The sequence below is a fragment of the Schistocerca nitens genome, chromosome 11 (genome assembly GCF_023898315.1).
Source record: "Schistocerca nitens isolate TAMUIC-IGC-003100 chromosome 11, iqSchNite1.1, whole genome shotgun sequence".
In the NCBI taxonomy this organism is placed as follows: Eukaryota; Metazoa; Arthropoda; class Insecta; order Orthoptera; family Acrididae; genus Schistocerca; species Schistocerca nitens.
Genome location: NC_064624.1, coordinates 143,503,358 through 143,528,109, shown reverse-complemented (window position 1 = coordinate 143,528,109; position 24,752 = coordinate 143,503,358). Strand labels below are relative to the sequence as shown.

At 44.0% G+C, this 24,752-nt stretch overlaps 1 protein-coding gene and 1 long non-coding RNA gene across 2 annotated transcripts in view; one reads left to right on the top strand and one right to left on the bottom strand.

Annotated features, from left to right (window-relative positions):
- Positions 1–24,752, top strand: part of LOC126213515 (poly [ADP-ribose] polymerase tankyrase-1-like) — a 586,304-nt gene that overhangs the window by 241,825 nt on the left and 319,727 nt on the right. The gene's annotated exons all lie outside the window — the stretch shown is intronic.
- Positions 7,564–24,605, bottom strand: LOC126213517 (uncharacterized). The gene is made up of 3 exons (XR_007541209.1): positions 24,522–24,605; positions 14,915–15,141; positions 7,564–11,592 (listed from the first exon to the last, which is right to left on the bottom strand). It is a non-coding gene; the product is annotated as an uncharacterized LOC126213517 (long non-coding RNA).

The window sequence follows — 24,752 nt, the reverse complement described above, 5'->3', positions numbered from 1 at the left end:
CTGCCTCGTGATGGCTGGGTGTTGTGTGATGTCCTTAGGTTGGTTAGGTTTAAGTAGTTCTAAGTTCTAGGGGACTGATGACCATAGATGTTAAGTCCCATAGTGCTCAGAGCCAAAAGAACTGCAATTTTACTGTGATGAATGATCAGGACTGTCTTTATGGACTGTGAGAAAATTTTAGCTTTTGACCAACATTGTATTAATAAGTGTGTGCATTTGATATCTTTGTTATTGTAATTATGAAAATTTTTTTCAAATCTGTATTGGCCACTGCCCAAAACAATTTGTAAAATTTTTTGTGGGGAGCATGGGGGCTATGTAAGTAGGCTGTTTAGGTTTTCTTATTGGTAACGCCACGTAGCGCTCTGTATGAAAATCACTGGCTGTGCTGTGTGCAGTCTGTGGCTAGTTTGCATTGTTGTCTGCCATTGTAGTGTTGGGCAGCTGGATGTTAACAGCGTGTAGCGTTGCGCAGTTGGAGGTGAGCCGCCAGCAGTGGTGGATGTGGGGAGAGAAATGGCGGAGTTTTGAAATTTGTAAGACTGGATGTGGTGGTGGGCGTTGTTGTGATGTTTAAGGGGGACTAAACAGCGAAGGTCATCAGTCCCCCGACTGGATGTCATGAACTGCTATATATATTATGACTATTAAGGTAAATACATTGTTTGTTCTCTATTAAAATCTTTCATTTGCTAACTATGCCTATCAGTAGTTAATGCCTTCTGTAGTTTGAATCTTTTATTTAGTTGGCAGTAGTGGCGCTAGCTGTATTGCAGTAGTTCGAGTAACCAAGATTTTTGTGAGGTAAGTGATTTGTGAAACGTATAGGTTAATATTAGTCAGGGCCACTCTTTTGTAGGGATTTTTGAAAGTCAGATTGCGTTGCGCAAAAATATTGTGTGTGAGTTTAAACACAGTCATGTATAATTTTTCAAGGGGACGTTTCCTATGTGGCCACTGCAGATGTCCACTATCTCTGTCCATTGTACAAGTTGACTTTCCTAATCGAATATACTTTCTGAAACGACAAACATATCTGCCACTGCCACCTTCAATACTGGTTTAGCTACATCTACCATGGTCTAACGTGCTTACTGTAATTGAAACTGTCTGTCGAGTGAGAGTTATAGGTTATGAGGATGTACTGACACTTCCTGATCTCTGGCAGTCGTAAAAACCAGGACAAACATTCCGAATGCAAAACACATTTCTGGAAACTTGAACGTATCGTAATTCACGATTATTATTTCACGTCGTTCGGCTAATTTTCAAAAATGTTTTATTCCCACAACTACTCTTATTGTAATGACTAAACTTGTTCGAAATGCTAACATTATTTAAAACTATAAAAGTGAGCAAGTTTCGCACAGGTCGTATGGTTATGTTGTGTACTCCATCGTCTTGGACATGTATAAGTAGGGGTGTTTCCAGTTGATTAAATATATTTCGCAAGCTTTAGGGGACATTTATCGCAATTCCAACGCGGCTGCATCATGAAGTTTTTGTATGACTTATATTGAGCTATGGTCTTAGTCATATCTCCTTTAGCTATTCGGTGTAGTGTGTTGACCTCTGCCGGCCGGTGTGGCCGTGCGGTTCTAGGCGCTTCAGTTTGGAACCGCGTGACCGCTACGCTCGTAGGTTCGAATCCTCCCTCGGGCATGGATGTGTGTGATGTCCTTAGGTTAGTTAGGATTAAGTAGTTCTAAGTTCTAGGGGACTGATGACCTCAGAAGTTAAGTCCCATAGTGCTCAGAGCCATTTGAACCATTTTTTTGTTGACCTCTGTCCCTCCTTGCTTCTCTTCCTTTTGATGCCAGTACGCGTTATCACACGATTCAGGTGCGGTTTACATCGAACAAACAGTAACGGTAGACATATGATGTGTTCTCAGCACTAACTGCCTTTTCTAATAATTAGGGTCATGGACATAGTCACTTGACAGGTACACTTATGGTGCATGAAAACTACGAAGTGTGCTACGGACCTCAAAAGACAGAAAGAACGCAAAATCGTGATTGGCGATGTTCTTACTGGAGCTGGAAATTTAGCGCCGAATTCTACGTGAGATGAGTTTACTAGTTTCCACAACGAAACTCTGCCTCGAAAACTGGCAGAAAATCAGAGAGATTCAGATCGTAGTAAAAGTAAACCAGCACAAAGACACAGCCACCACCCACAGTCTGCGACAGTAATGACGATGTTACCTATGACAGTCACTAAAAGCGGTTTGCCGAAATTCAGCGAAGATGATGAAGTAAATATTATAGAATTCGAGTCAAGAGCAGCTGCAGACATGAGAAACTTTGAAGTCGAGATCTTCGGTGTAGTTGCGCAGTTTAAACCACTCAATGAGGGCGAGCCTTCCAGTCCAGATTGTATACCAATTAGATTTGAGATGTGACAGCCCCGTAGTTAGCAATCGTATACAAGCACTTGGTCGAGGAAAGACCCGTACGTAAAGACTAGAAAGTTGCACAGGTCACACCAGTACACAAGAAGGGGAACAGCAATAATCCATTGAATTTCAGACCCAAATCACTGACGTCGATTTCCAGTAGGATTCTGGAACACACTATGTTCGTAGTCAAACTGCACGCCTATGGAGTACCGTCTGACTTGAGCGACTGGATTCGTGATTTCCTATCAGAAGGGTCACAGTTCGCAGTAAATGACGAGACGTCATCGACTAAAAGAGAAGTCCTACCTGGCGTTCCCCAAGAATGTGTTACAGCGCCCTCTGCTGTCGTTAACCTATATCAGGGGTGTCCAACGCGCGGCGCACGGGACGCATGCGGCTCTAAGCAAGTATAAATGCGGCCCAAGAATTCAACATCTCTCACGCTATCGGAAAAAATCGGTTTTTGTAAATTTATGGTAAATAAAATGTTTTCAATTTGAATCTCTCGCCAGACGAAGCTGGAAACTATAAAATATCTGCGTGATACGAGAAGCGGCAGTTGACTCGATCCACACGAGTACTAAAAGGAATCCGGTAATTTTCTGTTACACGATAACTCACATAAATCTGAAGGCCGTCGATTCTGCTAAATATCTAGAGATTACAATTACGAACAACTTAAACTACAACGATCACGTAGATAATGTTGCGGGGAAGGCTCGCTAAAGACGGCGTTTACTGGCAGAACACTTAAAAGGTGCAGCAGGTCTTCCAAAGAGAATGCCTACACGAAACACGTCCGTTCTCTTCTGGAGTGTTGCTGCGCAATACGATGTCCTTACCAGACAGGACTGACGGAAGGCATCGAAAAATTTGAAAGAGGGGCAGGACACTTTGTGTTATCGCGATATAGGGCCGGAGTGTCACGGATATGACACGAAAATATTTTGTTGACACCCACCTACACAGGGAGAAATGTTCACCGTGGTGAACTAAGAGACAACACACCTCACACGAAAAGGTTTAAGTGCTCGGTTTCCCCGCACAGTGTTCGAGAACGGAACGGTGGAGACAGAGTGTGGAGGTGGTCCGGTGATTCCTCTGCCACGCACTTAAGTGTGAATTGCAGAGCAGTCACGTGGACGCAAGTGTATATGTAGGTGGGACAGAGGTAAAACGGAAAAGAAAAAAAAAGAATCAGAACACATTAGTTAAATGCCATTTAAACACATTAAATTTATTTTCATGACAACACTAAAATTCTATGTTATTTTCACATAAATTTTACCGAGGTACTGGAAAACGTACAGTGAGTTTTATATAGTGAACTAACCGGTGAATTTAACTTTATACAGATTCGTACATTGTTTGTGCTCAGCAGGACCACAGAGATGTCTCTGCTGAATTGTTTACATTGGCGGAAGACGTGCAAAAGGAAATAATAGCACCATAAGGAGTCACCATTTCGAAACAAAGGTATTCAACTTCTTCCAGTTTCCTCTTCCTGTCTGAAATCGTTGAAGCTCCAACAAAAAATTAAATAACAATTTTGTTCAACAGTCCTCCTTTATCCATCCTCTGCAAGACACCCACCTTGTTGACCATGGACACGACCGCGTACCCTCTCTGTGACGTCCCTTTCCATTCGTAACAGATGAGCCAAAAGAGGCAACTACACACCCCGATGTTGACTAGTTAACTGACAATGCGTTTGGATCCCTGTTTGCCGGCTGGCTGTGTTTGAATTTAATGATTGTCACCATCGATTATTCCCACTGCAGTACTGTATAGTTACCGTACTTAAGAATAGAAAAAAAAAGATTCAGGTGAACCACATATCTGGATTAAGGAGGGTCGGGTAACTGAAGTTCTACTGCTTCCACACCTATAATCACCTGCGCCCATTGGAACAGGAATCATTATATTTTCCTTGAAGTCTGCGGATACACTGCTTGCCTCTTATATTTTGCATACCAGGGACTAACTGCTTTACCGTGGCTGGCGTAGCAAGCATCTTAGCAACTCTGAGGGAATGTCATCTATTCCGTAGGCCTTGGTTCTTTTGGTTCACTTTTGTATCCTGAGGGTTTAAAAGCAAATTGCATAACATGTGTTAGTGATTAAATGGCAGCGGCCGCAGCCTTCCAGCACTAGAATCACTTTGCCTTCAATCACTGAAGGGTCGCTCACATGTGGAGCTGTAGACAGACGCCCGTAAAATGAGTGAAGCCACATTAACACACTGATCATTCATCCCAAGATACACGGTGATGTATCTGAGCAGCACAAGTCATATTTATGGACTTGCTTAAGTCCGCAGTTCGTGGTCGTGCGGTAGTGTTCTCGCTTCCCGCGCCCGGGTTCCCGGGTTCGATTCCCGGCGGGGTCAGGGATTTTCTCTGCCTCGTGATGACTGGGTGTTGCGTGATGTCCTTAGGTTAGTTAGGTTTAAGTAGTTTTAAGTTCTAGGGGACTGATGACTATAGATGTTAAGTCCCATAGTGCTCAGAACCATTTGGACTTGCTTAAGATACTGAAATTCGATTTTCATCCACATTAAATATTGTGAGAAAGGCTTCAGCGAATGACGTATAGTCTCTTTCATACTTATACAAGTCATAGTGGTGTCGGTATCAATTTCGCTTTTGAAATAGGACTGTTGTACTTTCTTGTATAAGTATTGAACTTCTAAAAGAGACAAAATCCACAGCATTTCGGAGTAATGACAGTATTTATAATTTAGGGTTTGCGAGGGACGTTCAGTAAGTAATGCAACACATTTGTTTATCTCCGCCAGTTTCGGTTGAAAAAAGGCGGAATATGTTGTGGGGAATCGTGGAATATTCCCGCTTCAGCCCACATAGTTTCATGAAGTTCCGATAGGTGGTGACACGATACGTGGCCTTCACAATGGCGTCTGTAACGGAGGTGCTTTCCAAGCCCGAGCTAGCAGTGAACAAAAGCACGGTGAGTCGTGGGGCGAGGCGTCCGTCGTCTCCACAGCAACGTTGCTCAAACCCGTCGGACCTCCCGTGTGCCGGCCGGCCGGCCACGCACAGCTGCGACTCCTGCGACGCTGGAGGCTGCGGACTCTCATTCGAGGCAAACGAGAGGTCGCCGTCAAACACGTCGCTGCTCGACTGAGCGTCTGTGTTGGTAGCGCTGGCACACTCGTCCACACTCATATACAGTGCCGACGACTCAGCGCCGTCAAGGCAGCCCTGGAGACGCGTGATATGCACGTGTAGATACCTACCTGAGAAAATTTACGTACATTCTGTACACAGCGCGGCAGGCCTCGCTCCATGGTACACAACCGAGACCTCGTAACATCGACACTGGCGTCTTGTTTATTACGTCAGTCGTCAGCACCAGCTCTTTTTTATCTTCAGTGTCATTCCGTGTATCCTACCATACTCATGCAGTTGTGCTTGTTATATTTTGCTGAGGTCATTGCCAGCAGTTCCTTACGTCCAAGGAGTTCATGGGACTCATGACATGCAGCTACTTGACAAAGCCTAGGAGGTGGAGAGCGAGGGGACTGGGACTCATGTCATCATAATGAGCTCTTCTTTGTCTCCGAGGTCATAGTGCGAATCATAACATCAGCATCGTTGCATCTGGCCACGTGTCAGGGGTGTATGGAAGAGGAGGGGGAGGAGGGGAGGTACTTCCACGCCCCCTGCGCTACTGTAACCCTGCTCCTCAGCCAGACGTAATAGAAATCCAGAAAATACTGTAAATTTTGTCAGCTGTGCTTGCATTACTGACTTCCAAAAATTCTTTTAAGGACTGGCTCACCGGTCACATTGGCGTCATTGCCTATTGTGTTCGTTGAAAAGGCATTAAGCAAACCCTGATTCTGACATGTCTGTTACCAGTTATTGTAAAATTCCCGCGACTGTGGTGACATTTCTAAGCCTTCGCTAGACTGTGGCGACTTATCGCCGACCAACTCAACTTCTTAATTTGCGTTTTCACTACATATCGCTTGTTCTGTTTCATTATTGTTTGATAAATTGGTTAATAATTGTGGATCCGCGCAATTTGCTGGAGTCTGACGTAAACTAATGGTATTTGCAAATTGCTCAAAGTAGTTCATTTCATCCTGTACTAAATCGTTATTTAGCAACACCCTGTTCACTTGTGCTACGACGGATTTTGATATTGTTTTCTGTTGTACCAAACATGATGAAATACTGATTTTTAGGAAAAACAAAATTCCTACAGTGACCAAGCAAACAAAAATAAAACTTTACTACTGTCCACGCCAATACCGAACAATGAATCAAATTCACACAGAACGTGTACTATTATGCCGACAGTTTATGTAATAGAGTAATCAATAAGCGTCACACGACATAAAATTTCAAAAATTGGACACATGATTTTAAAGTCATTGCCTGAAGAAGAAGTGCAACATTAGTAAAATTAGCGCAGCGGCATCTCTTACTTTCGACAAAATCAACATTATCTGACTACATATTACCAAGAGAATCAACTAACTAACCTGGCACCAAGATCGCCGTATGTATCCTCCCCACAATATTGTGTCGTATGAAATTTAGCCCACATTTACCCCCCACTCTTTAAAAATCTGCATGTTACGAAAACTATGTACTCACAAACTGTTATCCAACATAACTCGTATGCTAACCCTTGACTAAACAGAGCCTAATTTGAACTGAACTGATCTGAATACAACTTCTCTTTATATTAAACGCCCAACTTAAGTAAAACCATTATGTCGCGCCGGCCGGTATGGCCGAGCGGTTCTAGGCGCTATAGTCTGGAACCGCGCGACCGCTACGGTCGCAGGTTCGAATCCTGCCTCGGGCATGGGTGTGTGTGATGTCCGTAGGTTAGTTAGGTTTACGTAGTTCTAAGTTCTAGGGGACTGATGACCTTAGAAGTTAAGACCCATAGTGCTCAGAGATATTTGAACCAATTATGTGGCCCCAATCAAAATTTCCACTTACCTTGCGTCTTGAAAATATTATTGCAGATTTCTCGAACGCCCAACAGCAAAAAGAAAGCAGGCAACGGCTAAGCTAGATTTCTGTTTCTAAATATATATTCGATCTGTTTCACGTGGTAATGCATAATGATAAGCAGTGGGGTGGGGAGAGTAACTGTTCTTATGAAATGATGTTCCAAGAAACGATTTTAGAGAAGTGTTTATTCAAAAAGATAGAGTAAAATCTCGCGTCGTCTGTACACATAACATTGGTCTGAACAGTACCATGCTTAACAAAGTGAACAATGATTTACCAACATATACATCATATTCACCCTTGCTGTCCTTTACAATCGTTCTTCCTTCATCTAACAGACTCCATCACAAGTCGACGCAGCACCACTGAACACGTCCATCAACTACCACACTTCAACTAAGAATGAATCAGACTGCGCAGAGGCAAAGACCGCACCACGACAGGAGCACAGATTGCTTAACAGTAACGTAACATGCTCTCTCTCTCTCTGGCATGCACATCGACAACACAAAAAACTCAAAATGACATGACCACCTTACAACCTAAAAAGAGCTGTTCAGGGATCGAGCAGCGATCCATTCTGTAATCGTCTCCAGCTGGTAATGCCATGTTTTTTAGCCAAGAAATATTTAAAACTTTTCTGTGGTCAGATGTTGGATGCTTTATTAAATCTATAAGATAGTTACCAATAACTACTGGGATTGTGATTTGAAATATAAATATATTATGTAGTTTCACTTCACAGTTATAGGTCATCCACGTTGAACAGTCTATTCCAACGGTTTTATCGAATAGTATAGCCCTGTATAACGTAGTATATAGTATAACATACTTCGCTGTATAATTTGTGAATCCAACGTGTGCAGTGTATAAATTAATAATCTCGTAACATATTTCGGAGAACAATGTTTCCCCCTATACCAATATACACTGAAGCGCCAAAGAAACCGGTATGCGCTAGCGTATTCAAATACAGAGGTATTTGTTTGTAAACCGGCAGAATACGGCGCTGCGGTCGGGAACGCCTGTATAACTCAAGTTTTGACGCAGTTGTTAGATCGGTTACTGCTGATACAGTGGCAGGTTATCAAGGTTCAAATGAGTCTCAACGTGGTGTTATAGTCGGTGCACGAGCGATGGTACAAAGCATCCCCGAGGTAGCGATGAGGCGGGGATTCTGCCGTACGACCATTTCACGAGTGTACCGTGAATGTCACGAATCCGGTAAAATATCAAATCTCCGACATCCCTGGGGCCGCTAAAAGATCCTGCAAGAACGGGACCAACGACGACTCAAGATAATAATTCAGAGTGACAGAAGTGTAACCCTTCCGCCAACTGCTGCAGATTTCAGTGCTGGACGATCAACAAGTGTCAGCGTGCGAAACATTCAACGAAACATCATCGATACGGGCTTTCGGAGCCGAAGGCCCGCTCTTGTACCCTTTTCCACTTCACAACACAAAGCTTTACACCTCACCTGGGCCCTTCAACTCCGACGTTGGACTGTTGATGACTGGAAACGTGTTGCCTAATCGGATGAGTCCCGTTTCAGATTGTATCGAGCGGATGGACGTGTACGGGTATGGTGACCACCTCATCAATTCATGGACTCTGCATGCCAGCAGAGGACTGTTAAAGGTGGTGAAGGTTCTGTAATTGTTTAGAGCGTGTCCAGCTGGAGTGATATGGGACCCCTGACACGTCTAGATACGACTCTGGCAGGTGACACATATGCAAGCGTCCTGAATGATCACCTGCATCCATTCATGGCCATTGTGCATTCCTGGGCAATTCCAACAGGACAATGTGACATCTTACACATCCAGAATTGCTACAGAGTGGCTTCAGGAACACTCTTCTGACTTTGGACAGTTCCGCTGGCCACCAGACTACCCAGACACGAACATTATTGAGCATATCTGGGATGCCTTGCAACGTGCTGTTCAGAAGAGATCTCCCCCCCCCCCCCCCTCCCCTCGTATTCTTACGGATTTATCGACTGCGCTGCAGGATTCATGATTTGAGTTCCCTCCACCACTACTCCTCACATTAGTCTAGGCCATGCCACGCCTTGCTGCCGCACTTGTGTGTGCTCGCGGGGGCCCTACACGATGTATTTGTCGGGTGTACAAGTTTCTTTGGCTCTTCAGTGTATATCTTCAGTCACTAAAACAAAATATTCTCTGTGATTTTGTGATGGTCTCAACGAAATTAGAGTTCTTGCAATAATTTATTTCATTAAATTGTTTTCAGTTTACGAGATGTCACATCTCATTCATTTTCGTTCGTTAATATTACCAGCTTTGCTGTATTTCTAGGCTGCCCATACTTTTACATAGAAAGCATACCGAATATTCTTATAAATGGGACATAGGATAAAAACCAGAGATACTGGATGAGTACAATGAAAACCCATGTTCATGTGCAAAAAATGAGGTACTGCACAAATGAAAACAAAAATGGTATCGTACAACTAAAAAAAACAACAACTCGCATCTATTCATTCAGTTTGAGAAAAAAAATGTATCTAGGACTGTAACAAAACGGACGAATAATATATACACTATACAATATGTCACAGTTCACATACAGAAAATGTACATATTAAATGCTAAATTACAAGTTAACGTGAATATTAACAAATTATGTGGAAAATAGAAATAAAACATTATTTATGAACTAGTGAAAATGATGAGTAGCATGAAGTGTTGGTGTTATAGAATCCAAATCCCACGAAATCGTAAGCAAGCCGATCAAATATTTTGACCATGTGTAAATGTATGAGACACATGGCGTGTTGGTCGATCTGTGGAATGCAATACAGCCGGCATTCAGGATGGCATGTTTTCGACAAACCCACGGTGGGTTTACGGAGGTGTACAGCAGCAGACATATGCGCACAGGTCACGCAATAACTGTAAATTATGGGCCAGTTATTTGTGGGGGTTGGCCTGAGACCCAATAGCTTCAGAGATGCGAAGCATCGGGATGAGAGCAGAGAAATCACTATAGGACAATTTCAGCATTGTGCATAGACAGTTGTTCGGCTGGAAGATGGTATTGGTGTTAACGAAACACCACTCATGAGTGGGTGCTGGTGGTCTGCAGTAATGTTGCCCAAGTAAACAGCTTTGATGATGCCTTGAAACACTGCCACAGGTCTCGAGGACGCCCAGATGGATGTCCCACACAGCATAACACTTTCCCCACCGACTCACGTCTGGGGTCTGCTGCAGCTGCTCGCGTCGATGATGGCGTATCAGCAACACGACCACCGATCTGGTGTATCAAACAAATCTGTTTATCTGGAGACGGGTCTCCATTGATCTACTGTTCAAACTCGGTGTACTCTCTGCAGTCGCAGCTGACGATCTCGTCGTGCCACCACGGTAACAGGTAAGGGTCGTCAGCACCAGGGTTGTGCTCTGCCGTCAGGTTGGCCACAGATCACCGCCAATCCTGCACTACAGAGCGGGCAAGGTTTTGACCTCCACAACCTGCGAAAAGGCGTCCCCTACCGACACCTTGTCTCCTTCCTGTGGTTTCTCTGTCCTCCAACCAGTTTCATTCCGATGCATCGGCTAATAACACTCTGTGCTTTGTCAGAGTCGCATGTGTCAACTGTCTTGCCACTTTGCAGCCCTGGCCATTTCTAGAATTACTCCACATTCTTCTCTGCCGCGACTCTGCACACTCCTTAGCGCGTCACGTTCCCACAGCCCCTCCTGCTGGCATTCTGTCTCGCGCTGGGCAGTGGTCCTAATCCTTCGGCTCATGCGAAGGAAGGGCTGGCCTGACGATTTTGGTATCGGAATAGTAAACCAGAATTTCTGGACATGGTCCACAAAACTTTTAGTTGAAGTCGTTGTCGTTCTGAAAGCGTAGAGTATAAGTACACATAAAAGTAACGAATAATTTTCTGTTACGACTGTGTGTTGGCAGCAGGTCATTCTGAAAGGAAAAATGAATGAGGCTGAGATCCGGTGGTTTATTCATCCTGCGGAAAGACTTCCGCTACGCTCGTCGCTGTACTGGGACTGTTCTCCGTGCGACGCGCGCTGCGTGTGTTGCCACCTCAGTCAGCCTCGACAGCCGACGACGCGTCCAACGGGCGTAGCTGCGTCGCCGCTGGCTCTGCTGGCAACGAACGGGGCCTCCGTGTTGGACTGCGTCTGCTGGCACGTCGGCCGCAGCCTGAAAGAAAACAGCTATGGAGAACCTACTGTTGATATCTCCGTGGTGAAAGTATGCAAGCCACACTTCTTCTGAAAATGTGATGCATTGTTTATAACAAATTCCATTAGCGAATATATGTGTCGTCATAGTGCAATTAAGATGCCTAACTCCTTGAAAACGACACACCTACATGACGATCATGGGTAACCACCACACATTATCCTTACTGCTCGCTTATGCTGTGTTGGTTTTTGTTTGTTTATTTCTGACACGCTCCATTAAACCAACTTGGTGTAATACTACATATACATTCTGTGTGTGTGTGTGTGTGTGTGTGTGTGTGTGTGTGTGTGTGTGTGTGTGTGTGTAGTGTAGTGTAGCGTAATGCTTGTATTGTGTGATGATGAATATGACTATGATGATTATGATGATGGTGAAATAAGGGAGCCATTCCCGGCACATAACCGACCACTTCCGAACAGCACCATGTGGGCCGCAGAGCTTAACGTCCCCATCCAACAGACGGGTCGCCATCGACAGTGTCGCACGCCCTCACATCATGAGGCACTGCAGAGAGGCCTGGCAGTTAAACCAGGGCGTTGGCGCCAAGTCTGGTGACCAGCAACATTACGTCACCACCTCTCCTCCCCTTGACGGCCAAGTACTGGCAGTGGAAATTTTTTCCATCACTGGGGCTCTAACCAGTTTAGCTCCGAGTATAGAGCCACTGCACAAGCGTGCGTTACAGACCTCGGCCGAACAGGTGGTTAGACTGTGGGTTCAAGAATACACATTTACAGTCAACAATACGGAATCAGTGTACACCATTTGTCTAGCTGTAGAGTAAATCCTATGTGGAAGTGTGAAAACGTGTACTAAATGTCAATGTAGCATGTAACGTGGTAACCAGCCTGGAATTCACTTAGCCAGATGTCAGATGATTCGAAAAATTTACCTGACTTGTACAGTTCCTACGTATCGAACCTAGCGGGACGTGGGAAACCACCTAAAACCCATGCCCAGTCCGGCCAGCTCGCCAGCCTTCCAGCCTAAATCGTTAACGCGCGGGCGGATTCTCTCTGGTGTCAGGCTCAGCTCCCCAAATCCCAGAAACGGCGTGTTAGCTTGCGTGACTATCTGCACAGATCTTACTCCTCGCTTTTGTGTAATATTTTCTTTCTAAGTGATAAGCTACCCCAGACAATTATTCTGTAAGAATTTTTTTAGTGAAAATGTGTAAAATTTGTCAAGAGTTTGATTCGTTTGTTTCCAAAACCATAATTATACGAAGAGTAAATGAAGCTCAACTCAGTTTCTTGAGCAGCATCTTCCTCCAGTTCTAATTTTCGTCAGTATCTACACTCAAAGAACTGCAGCATTCTGCACTGTTTACTGACTCCTGTTCATGTGCTACATCTGTTTGTTTTACAGAAATGAATGTAGCATGGATTCTCAAAATCTGTGGTGAGATCATCTTCAGAGAATCACCAAACAATTCTCAGAAAACACCATTAAAACCTCATCTATATTAGATTAGATTATATTAGATTTGTACTTGTTCCATAGATCATGAATACAACACTTTGTACTGATGTGGAACGTGTCAGGTTAATAAAATGTGTCTGTACAAGATATTACATCGCACAACATATTAGATGACACTTAATATTTTGCCAGCCGGGGTGGCCATGCGGTTAAAGGCGCTACAGTCTGGAACCGCACGACCTCTACGGTCGCAGGTTCGAATCCTGCCTCGGGCATGGATGTGTGTGATGTCCTTAGGTTAGTTAGGTTTAAGTAGTTCTAAGTTCTAGGGGACTGATGACCTTAGAAGTTAAGTCCCATAGTGCTCAGAGCCATTTGAACCATTTGAACTTAATATTTTTAATTTTTTTTGTGTGTGTTGGGGAAATTACGCACCTACTATATCCCAAAATTCATCTAATGAGTAGAAGAAGTTGCCATTAAGAAATTCTTTTAATTTCCTTTTAAATACTATGTCAGACTTTTGATGCTGTTAGGTAAATGACCAAAGACTTTTGTGGCAGCATAATTACCCCCTTCTGAGCCAAAGTTAGATATAACCTTGAGTAGTGAAGATCATCCTTTCTCCTAGTGTTGTAGCCATGTACACTGCTATTACTTTTGAATTCGTTTGCACTGTTAATAACAAATTTCATAAGTATATATATATATATATATATATATATATATATATATATATATATATATATATATATATAGTGAGGGTACAGTGAAGATCTCTAGCTCTTTAAATAAGTGTTTGCAGGATGATCTTGGATGAGCTCCAGCAATTATTCTGATACACGCTTTTGTGCAATGAACACTCTTTTACTCAATGATGAGTTACCCCAGAATATGATGCCATACGAAAGCATAGAAGACCAACGATGACTGAAGAGAATCATTCAATGTGCGAGAAATGCAACGTTTCTGCAAATTTCTGCAGATTTCTTCGCTAGGCCATCAACAAGTATCAGCGTGCGAACCAGTCAGCAAAACATCATAGTTATGGGCTTCCAGAGCGGAAGGTCCACTCGTGTACCCTTGATGACCCCACGACACAAAGCTTTATGCCTCGATTGGGCCGTCAACACGGACATTGGATTGTTGATGACTGAAAACATGTTACCTGGTCGACGAGTCTCGTTTAAAATTGTATCGAGTGGATGGGCGTGTACGGGCATGGAGACAACCTCATGAATCCATGGACCCTGCATGTCAACAGGGGACGGTTCAAGCTGCTGGCGGCTCTGTAACGGTGTGGGGCATGTGCAGTTGGAGTGATATGGGACCACTGATACGTCTATATAAGGCTCTCACTGGTGATCCTGTCTGATCACCTGCATCCATTCATGTCCATTGTGCATTCCGACGGATTTCGGCAATTCCAGCAGGACAATGCGACACCCCACACTTCTGGAATTGCCGCAGAGTGGCTCCAGGAAGACTCTTACACAGCCCTTGACGATAGTGTACAGTTTTCCTCCGGCAGTGTATATGGAACAGCGGCTGAAACATAGCAATCAACATCTCCGAAGACTGGTGGCCCTGCAGGATCTGATCATTAGTGTGTGGCTTCAGCTGGGTTATACCTGAACCATATTACTCTGTTCCTCGTTAATAGAGGACATTTACGAAGCTAGATGCGGTGTTTACGCCGTCATAGCCTGCTGTCTCCTAGTGGCTGGCCGATGTGTTGTCACTTATGCTTAGTCTAAGGAAACAGGACAAGTGGCAGCAGACAGAGCGAATGTAACAAGTGGAGAGGAGAATCAGATGTATAATCAGTGGTTGTAGCCTTCAGTGGTGTACATACCGTGCACGGAGCAGGGGTTGGTGCAGTCGGCAGCGACAAGGCACGCGAAGCCACCGCTGAGTCCCCTGCCAGAGGTCCAGGTGGTGCTGCGAACCACCGCCAGGGCGCCGCCGCGCCCCTCCTCGTCTCTGGGCTGCTGGTCTCCCTCTGCAGGCGACGGTGGTCCGTGACTCCAGCTGCTCTGTGCCAGGCGCGCCACAACCGGCACCGCGATGCGTGTCGAGGTCCTGCACAGTTGCAACGTCCAGTGACTTCCTGTAAAACGTTTTCCGGTCATCTTGAGGGCTGCACCCTGCTCAGACAGGGCTTTAATTGCCGGCCGGAGTGGCCGTGCGGTTATAGGCGCTACAGTCTGGAACCGCGTGACCGCTACAGTCGCAGGTTCGAGTCCTGCCTCGGGCATGGATGTGTGTGATGTCCTTAGGTTAGTTAGGTTTAAGTAGTTCTAAGTTCTAGGGGACTGATGACCACAGTAGTTAAGTCCCATAGTGCTCAGAGCCATTTTGAGCCAGGGCTTTAATTACCTGCCTCTACATCAACAACACCATCCAATGAAACTGCAACAACACGAGAGGGGCAATGGACAAACATCAACAAGGCATGAAGTGCACTACATGCTTCCACGAGCAGTACATTAGCACTTCAGCTGGCTATCACCACTGTGACCGTGGTGGCGGCTCACCTGGACGTGGACGCAATGAGAGGTGCGATGACGTTGGTGAGTCCAATGTCGAAGCTGTACACTGGGGTAACACCATAGGGTAGGGTGCCCTGTTTTCTGATGGTGGCCCAATACCAGGTGATTGGCTATTTTCTCTTTGGACAGTGCTCTCAAAGCGGAAACTAGATGAAATCCATGCACTGCCACCATTTTACTATCCTGCTAACTGCCAAGCATATCAGCCACGTTCTGTGCTTATAGCTGATTTTTTTCTTAATATCTTACATTTGAATGTAATATTTTGTAGACACAGTGTAAGAAACAGCCAACAGCCTTGCGCGTGGTGGTAACACCGGTTCCCATCACATCATCGAAGTTAAGTGCCGTCAGGCTGGGCTAGCATTTGGATGGGTGACCATCCGATCTGCCAAGTGCTGTTGGCAAGCCGGGCAGACTCAGCCCTGGTGAGGCAAACTAAAGGAGGTACTTGATCGAGAAGTAGCGACTACGGTCTTGTAAAGTGATATACGGCTGGGAGAGCGGTGTGCTGACCACATGCCCCTCCATATCCTCATCCAGTGATGCCTGTGGGCTCAGGATGACACGGCGTCCGGTCGGTACCGTTGGGTCTTCATGGCCTATTCGGGCAGAGTTTAGTATGGTTTTTTAATGTAAGCAACTCAATCGCATGGTAAGTTGATTTTCTAGTCTTATTTATTGGTGATATATGATCGAAACCTGTGAGTAGGTTTCGAATGCAGTAATTCATTACATGTTTCGATAGGTCAACCATGTTTGTCAAGAGGTAAAGGTACCTAATTTCGGATACTGTTAGGGTGACAATTTCGACCATCTGACAAATGTGCCTCTTTATAGATTTCGCATTCTATTTCTTTTCAGGAGATGGCTGGACAGATGAAGATATGAGGAAGGCAATGAATTGGGTTTCTTAAAAGCGTCCAAAGTGTTTCAGGTGGCAAAATTTACGCTTTTAGATTATGTAAAGTGAGGAAACTCGGAAGAGAAACTGGGCTCTAGGGTAGACGGAAAATGTGCTTTAGGAATAGTCGTCAACTCAAGACAAGCTAAAACGCAACACAGCAATTTTATAAGAAGTAGGACAATATTCTAAAAGGTAAAAGCACTAAAGCACCCAAAAGGTCAGCCAGAACAACACAAAGGTGCCTATAATGAGTTGGGGGGGGGGGAGGAAATAAAATGGACATATGAGTCATCATTTGCTAAGGATTCTGTTTCCCTCCTCTTGACAGACGACAAAGACAGCGCACATGAGGACTGCCTCTATTATTCTGTCTCATACCATAAAGATAAATCAGGGGAAGATTGGGTAAGATGTTTAGAATGTTTCTGTTTGGTACATGAGCTGTGTACTTGGACTGAGAAACCTGGATGGAAGATGCACAAATGTGGAAACTATAAATTTAGTTATAAGAGTATCATTATTGTAATCGAACTGGAATATCTCAATATTACTTTTTGTACTTTTTGTAATAAAACGATATTTCTATAGGTATGGAATTTAGAATCAAGAGACAGAGAATTTGAAATTGCTCATCCTTTTAGTACACACTTCCAAATGAAAAACTTCTTTGACATAAATTTTTAAATCTAATCTGCTGAGTTTTACTATAAACGGATGTATATAACCAAAATATGTTATGTCGGACATGAATCCGTAATTTTTGGAAACTTTCAGCTGATTTTTAACCAACCATATCCTTAGATTTTCTTAGATACCCGAAAACAGGGCATCTCACACTATCATTCAGGATAGTCGCCATTCTCATTGCAGCATCGCGATGGATGTGTCAATGTGTTGAGGCTCCAAGGAGAGCATAGGGGGCCACGCTGCATTTGTCGTTGCCATGCATGGGCAGCAGCTGGCAGCATTGTATGGGGTGCTATTTTGTACGTAGTCCCTAGTCGGTAAGGTGGACAGCAGCCGCCCATATTTCCGATTTGTCAAGTTCGGTGGCTGGCCACTGTTTTTAAGAGCTTGTTAACATTATCTTTCAAGCAAATAATTCAAGGCCAGATGTTGTCCATCGCGTCTGGGCTTGTGTTACAGTGGTAATGTTACGTAAATTGAAGGTGCAGGTGGGAGAGAGGGAAGGAAGGGAAAGAAACTAATACCATCAGCTGCATCAGGACTTTATACGGAATGAGCGGCGAAGAGTCAAAATGTGTGTCGGACCAGGCGAACAAGGACTCGAACCAGGGATCTTCTGCTTACTAGACGGTTGCATTAACCACTGCGCCACCCAGGCAGATCGTTTGTCGCAAACGCGCGGACTATCCCCGGCGTGCTCCCCGGCCGACCCAGGCGCCACCTACTTGCAGTCTCACACATGTCCTCCACACTCACTGATTTTAGATTCCCTCTAGAGATCGAACGCAGATGTGCGTCTGCACCCAAGGTCGTGGATCCATAGCCCGTCGCGACAAATCAGTTATCTGGATCCCTGTTGTCTGTTCTTGCATTTCCTTTCACCCGACTCCACCTTCAATTTACATAATATTCATCACAACTGCGGATTCTGCATGATGTCTGTTGCTTCAGACATCACACATTCATAAAACAGTTGTTATGGCCAGAAGTGTGTCTCTGCATTCATAATTTAGCAACCACTGTGACGTTCTTGGTACTAGGTACTTTATATTGTAGAATACACGAGAGATTATTGTCCCTCCATTTGCATCAGGTTCTCGGAAAGAGTGTCACCTCAAATTACTCTGTGTGCATAGTAATTTATCTAATCCCGTCTTCATGGTCCCAAGCACAGCAATGCGTGGGTGGCTGATTGCATACTTAATATTCGTTGTTGAAAAAGCTGACCCCTATCTCCAAGCCCCAACCACTTTAGGCTTTACAGCACTCCTGTGACACTTTCGCAAAACACAGGCAAACCTGACTCCCATCGTATCTCTCTGTACACTTCCTAAATCCTCTCGTCGTGCTGTCTGCTGTGGTGCCCACAGTAATATTCTAGAATGGGCCCCACGAGCATTTTGGATGCCAGACTGACTGAATTTCGCTAGTGTCCTACTGATAACCTGTCGTCTACCACCTGCTTTAACTACGATTGACCGTATCTGATTCTTCCATTTCCTGTCTCCACAAACTGTTTGTACAATTTCACTGATTCCAATAGGTGGGGTGCAAAGTTTCGTATTTATGAACCTTTAAAGAAACCTGCGAATGTCTGTATGAGTTCTAAATCATGTAAATTTGTGAGTGGGTATATGTGGAGCTTTTCAAGGTACAATTTAGTCACCTGAGAAATTTCTGAGATTATTGTTAGCATTGTATAGTAGGCAATTAACATACAATATGATCTGTAATGGTTACAGCACACTTCCCTTCGGTTACTTCTACACATGTTGTATGATTCTTTATCCGTCTTGAGTCGTGGGACCACATGTATTACTACACGTCTTAATAATATTTTGTATGATATATGTTCTTCACGAGTTAATAAATCCTCCACTTGATTGCCTTGAACATTAGCTCTCAGAATACCTTGTGTAAAAAGTGCTACTCGAATTCCTCATGACCAATATTTTTGAGAATCTCGCTGGTATTAAGGCGATCATTGTATTCAAAGTACCTCGACTTTCCAACATGGTACGCAACAAATACGAGACAGTAATTTGAAATTTGTGGTAAGTTCCTATGGGACTAAACTGCTAAGGTCATCGGTCCCTAGGCTTACACATTGCTTAATATAACTTAAACTAACTTAGGGTAAGGACAACACACACGCTCAGGCCCGAGAGAGGACTCGAACCTCCGACGGGAGTAGCAGCGCAAACCGTGGCAAGGCTCCCGAGACAGCACGGCTATCCCGCGCGGCTGTGAGACAGTCGTCGATGTTAGACAGACAGTTTGAGTACTCACCACTGTCACTGAATCGGTTCGCACAGAGCACGACCACTTGGACGAGCTATCCATATACAGAAACAGGCATAGGTCGTAAGGTATCAGCCAGATGGGACGTCGAGCTGTGCTGAGGCGGAGAAGTGGTGAAACTCGTCCGCAACCTCCGGCAGTGGACTGGAATTGCTGCTGCAGGAGGGCAGTTGGGCGCCACTGTTCTGACTAGGTGAGGTTCAAATGGCTCTGAGCACTATTGGACTTAACATCTGAGGTCATCAGTCCCCTAGTACTTAGAACTACGTAAACCTAACTAACCTAACAGTCATCCATGCCCGAGGCAGGATTCGAACCTGCGACCATAGCGGTCGCGCGGTTCCAGACTGTAGCGCCTAGAACCGCTAGGCCACCCCGGCAGGTTAGGTGAGGCGGATGCTTTCCGAGCCCAGGTTTTGCCCAGCTACGGACACACAGATATCTGGACAGTAGCAAAAGGCGCTTGACGAAGACAAGGGGCGAACGGACGACACAGGTGAACATGGGAGTCGCAGATTCAGAGGACCTCATTGCAGATAATGATGAAGGGTGCATTCAGAATGGAAATTTGTTGGCGAGTTTGGGTGCCCTCTGGAATGAGAACAGGGAGCGTTGTGGAACGGCTCTGAAAGTAGTCAAGTGATTTGACTGGCGAAATGAAGATGGTGAGCTGGCCATTCTCATGTGTGGACATCCCGTTAGAAAAACTTGGCAGAGGGCCAGGAGAAAGGTCCTCTTACGTGAGTGTGGGTCTCCCTGTCTGCCAAAACAGCTCACTGGGCTCTCACTTCCTGCAACGACAAGTCTCTCATCATAGTATGCTGCCAAAGGTTGTTTCTGTGTTACAGTAACCAGACGCTGGGAAGCAACACTGAGGATCCTCATTAACTTCTTATGTGCATACCGTTGTATACTTGTCTTGGTCATTGTGATACGAACATATTAATTGTGTTGTAAATCGAATAACCAATGACGGATGGAGCAACGAGAACATCAAAAGCTGAGTAGCAGCGGCATCAAGAGCATTCCTGGCCAAGAGAAAGCTACTACTATCAAATATAGATCTTGATTTGAGGAAGAAATATCTGAGAATACGTTTGGAGCACAGTATTGTATGGGTGTGAAGCAAGGAGTTTTGGAAAACCAGGACAGAAGAGAATCGAAGCGTTTGAGATGTGGTGCTACAGATGAATGTTGAAAATTAGGTGGAGTGATAACGTAAGGAATGGAAAGTTGTGTGCAGAATCGGAGAAGAAAGGAATATGTGGGACTTTTCTTGGAAATTTTGTGGTAAGTTCCTATGGAACCAAACCACTGAGGTCATCGGTCCCTAGTCTTACATACTGCTTAATCTAACTTAAACTAACTTACGCTAAGGACAACACACACAGCCATGCCCGAGGGAGCACTCGAACCTCCGATGGGGAAGACCGCGCGAAACGTGGCTACCCCGCGCGGCGAATATGTGGAAAACAACTGACAAGGAGAAGGGACAGGATGATAGGACATCTATTAAGGGTATACGGAATGAGTTTTTCGATGAAAAAATCGATTTTTAGGTAAATGCATTTTCGAAAAATTTAGACTCCCGTTTAATACGATGTATAAAATATTTGGATGACGTGAATAGAACTATTTTAAATAATTTTTTTAAAAAATTTCGACACACGATGTTCCGCACCTCGTATATGAGACGCGAAATATACCTGATATAGACAGCCTTGCCTGAGATATAATTGAGCACAAGAGAGTTAGCTTTTCTGTTGGCTACACTTCTAGACAGTTGACAATAGATTCTGTACCATTTGTATTGTTTCCTTTGTGAGTACATCCATGTCATTGTTGTGAAAGTCGTATGTGGAGAAGTCATTGAGTTTTCTTTCCTTCAACATGCCAAGACCTAGTCTGAAGGTATTTAGAAAGCGTGTACATTGGCGCAAGAAAGTAAAGTGTACTAAAAATTCGTCTGATTCATCTTCATCAGTATCTGATGTCCCAGTAGCGACTAACCTCAACACATACATTTAGTGATGCTGCTGCCACTACACCGGAAAGTGCTTCAAGAAGAAAACTAGCTGGAATTGAAGAAGAATACAAGAAACTAAATGCTGGGACTACAAAATATGAGGTAATTAACGTCTCTTTATTATCAGACGTTTTGGAGAACAATGTGTGCTGCAAACAATGTGGAAAATGTGGTGTTTCATTGAAAACAAACTTACATGTAGGATTTGCTTGTGAATTAGAGTTGATGTGCAGTTATTGCAAAGACAGTGTTACTTTCTTCAATTCCTCACATGTTACTGCAGATACAGGTAAACTATACGATATAAACATTAGACTGGTTTGTAGATTACGGTGTATAGGAAAGTGCAGAGCTGCAGGTGCCATGTTGTGTGGTGTGATGAACCTCCCTCCTCCAACTTCAAAATTTAACAAACACATAATTGCAATAGGCTCTGCTGTAGAAGATGTGGCACAGGAAAACATGAAAGATGCTGTTGAGGAAGCAGTTGTTGAAAATAATAATAGCAGAGACTTGTCCATAGCTTTTGATGGAAGCTGGCAGAAGAGAGGCCACACATCTCTGAATGGTGTAGTAACAGCTACAAGTAAGGACACTGGTAAGGTAGTTGATGTGGCAATACTTTCCAAGCATTGCAGATGCAAGGAGAAAATGAAAACTAAACATGAAGAGGAGTGCATGGCAAATTACTATGGGTCAAGTGGTGGTATGGAAGTTGCTGGTGTAAGAAGTATTTATCAACGCTCAGTAAAATGGTACAACGTTAGATACATAAATTATCTTGGAGATGGTGACTCAAAGGCTTTCAAAGAAATTGAGGAACTGAGACCCTATGGTAACGATGTGAAAATTTCCAAACTGGAGTGTGTTCGCCATGTTCAGAAAAGGATGGTATCAAAACTTCGAAGGCTCAAGGCTAGCATGAAGGCAAGAAATTGAGCGATGGAAAAACTTTAGATGGGAAAAATAGACTGACTGATGCTACAATAGATCATATTCAGAAGTGCTATGGTCTAGCAATAAGACAGAATACAGCAGATGCAGAATTAACAAGAAGAGCAGTCTGGGCTCTGTTTTTTCATTCAGCTTCAAACAATGCGAATCCCCAACATGGGCTATGTCCGAAAGGAGACGATAGTTGGTGTAAGTACAACAGAGGCAAGGTAACTAAGAAACAATACAATCACCCTCATCACCTGCCACCTGCCATAATGGATGAAATAAAACCAATATTCCGAGACCTCGCAGATATTAGTCTACTAAAGAAATGTCTTCATGGCCGGACTCAAAATACAAATGAGTGTGTGAACCATGTGATATGGAATAGACTACCTAAAATTGTGTTTGTGGGTATAAACACACTTCACTTTGGCGTTTATGATGCTGTTTCATCATTCAATCAGGGCAATATAACAAAGTGCAAAGTTCTGTAGAAGTTGGGACTCTGTGTACGACTACGAACTGCCGCAGCTATGCTTTGTTTGGACAAGGAACGGCCCAGGTCTTCAGATAATGCCATAAAAGTATATTCAAAGATGGCTAGACAGCATAGCAGAGCCATCAAGAGGAAGCTGTTGGACGATTCTGATGATACAAGCTATGGAGCAGGCTTGTACTGAAGTAAAAACTTTGAAGCTAATTTCCCATAACTTTAGTTTTTTTGTGTATAAGGTATATTTTCTCAGGGCCTATTTATAGTACAAAGATGAAATTTTCTGTAGTTGTTCCTTAAGACCTTCTAATATATCTGAATTAAAAGATATGTGGAATTATTTTGTATTAATGGATGTAAATTTTAAAATACTTGTTAAAATGTATAACTTTTTTTAACATTTACAAAAAAAATATCTGAAAAACTATACATTATTTTTTCAAAATTAATAATACAGCGTAAAAGCAGAACATATCTCTGCGTTCTGTGAAAAAATCAAGAGTATCGTCCAAATAACAAATGAGAAAATGTTCCTAACTTTTAGCTCAATTTAACATTGTAAGCATAGGGCGTTCCGTATACCCTTAAGACATCAGGAAACAACGTCCGTGGTGCTACAGGGAACTGCAGAAGGCAAAAATTGCAGAGGAAGACAGAAATTGGAATACATCCAGCAAATAATTGAGGATGTAGATTGTAAGTGCTACTGTGAGATGAAGTGGTTGGCAAGGAAAGAAATTTGTGGCGGCCACATCAAATCAGTCAGAAGGCTGATGACTCAAAAAAACGAAAATGGTGTGAACTAGTAATGTTCCAAAACAGCTTATTTTATGCAAGTAATCGGCGTAATCTAGTTTCAAGTTTTCAGCTGGTGCTCAGATGCCTTTAGTTTCTGTGTGGCATGCGTCATTTTCACTCATGATAAGTAACTTTTCGGCTACAGATCACTGCGTATGCTCAGGCTTCCAATTCAGTGCACTTGCTCAAAGACAGAAATAATTTGAAGTTTATTATAGATTCTCTAGAAGTTTTGTTATCCTTTAAGTAGTTATAGGCGTTTTCAGTCGCGGTATTGTTAGGCTATTGATGCCTTCTGTAATGTCTACAACGTTCATAATTATGTAAAAATTGTAGAAATACATAAAGGGCACTTACATCACAACCTTTTCACGAACTTGCATCGGTAATGCAGGATCTGGCGAGTAGTTGGATCCTGCATCCTGTCTATCACATTTCGCAGCGATTGACTTCGTGTTATTCGCATACACCTGGAAAACTTTTTAAATCCAATAAACAACTGAAGATCATTAATTTAAAGCCTTGCGAAATCGAACTTTGTGTTGTCTTCTGATTCGCAAAATGGAGAACAAATTCCATTCGTCTAAACGTTGACATTAAGTGTAGTTTCCCCCTAATGAACATGGTCCTTCACTGTGAGGCTGGCGACGTTTAGTCTTGCCTCGTAGCAGTATGCAAAAGCCCAGCTGCCTCTCAGAAGTTCGAAACGACGCCGTGTATAGCGCCGTTTGACTCTATGATGTACGAGGAAGTACTTACCCTGCGCTGACAGCTGCAGGAAAACACCTCTCTCTCCCTCACCGCGAGGGCGCCCCCTGCGGCCGACGTGGCTGCAGACGCAGTCCAGCACGGAGGCCCCGCTTGATGCCAGCAGAGCCAGCGGCGACGCAGCTACGCCCACTGGACGCGTCGTCGGCTGTCGAGGCTGACTGAGGTGGCGACACACGCAGCGCGCGTCGCACGGAGAACAGTCCCAGTACAGCGAAGAGC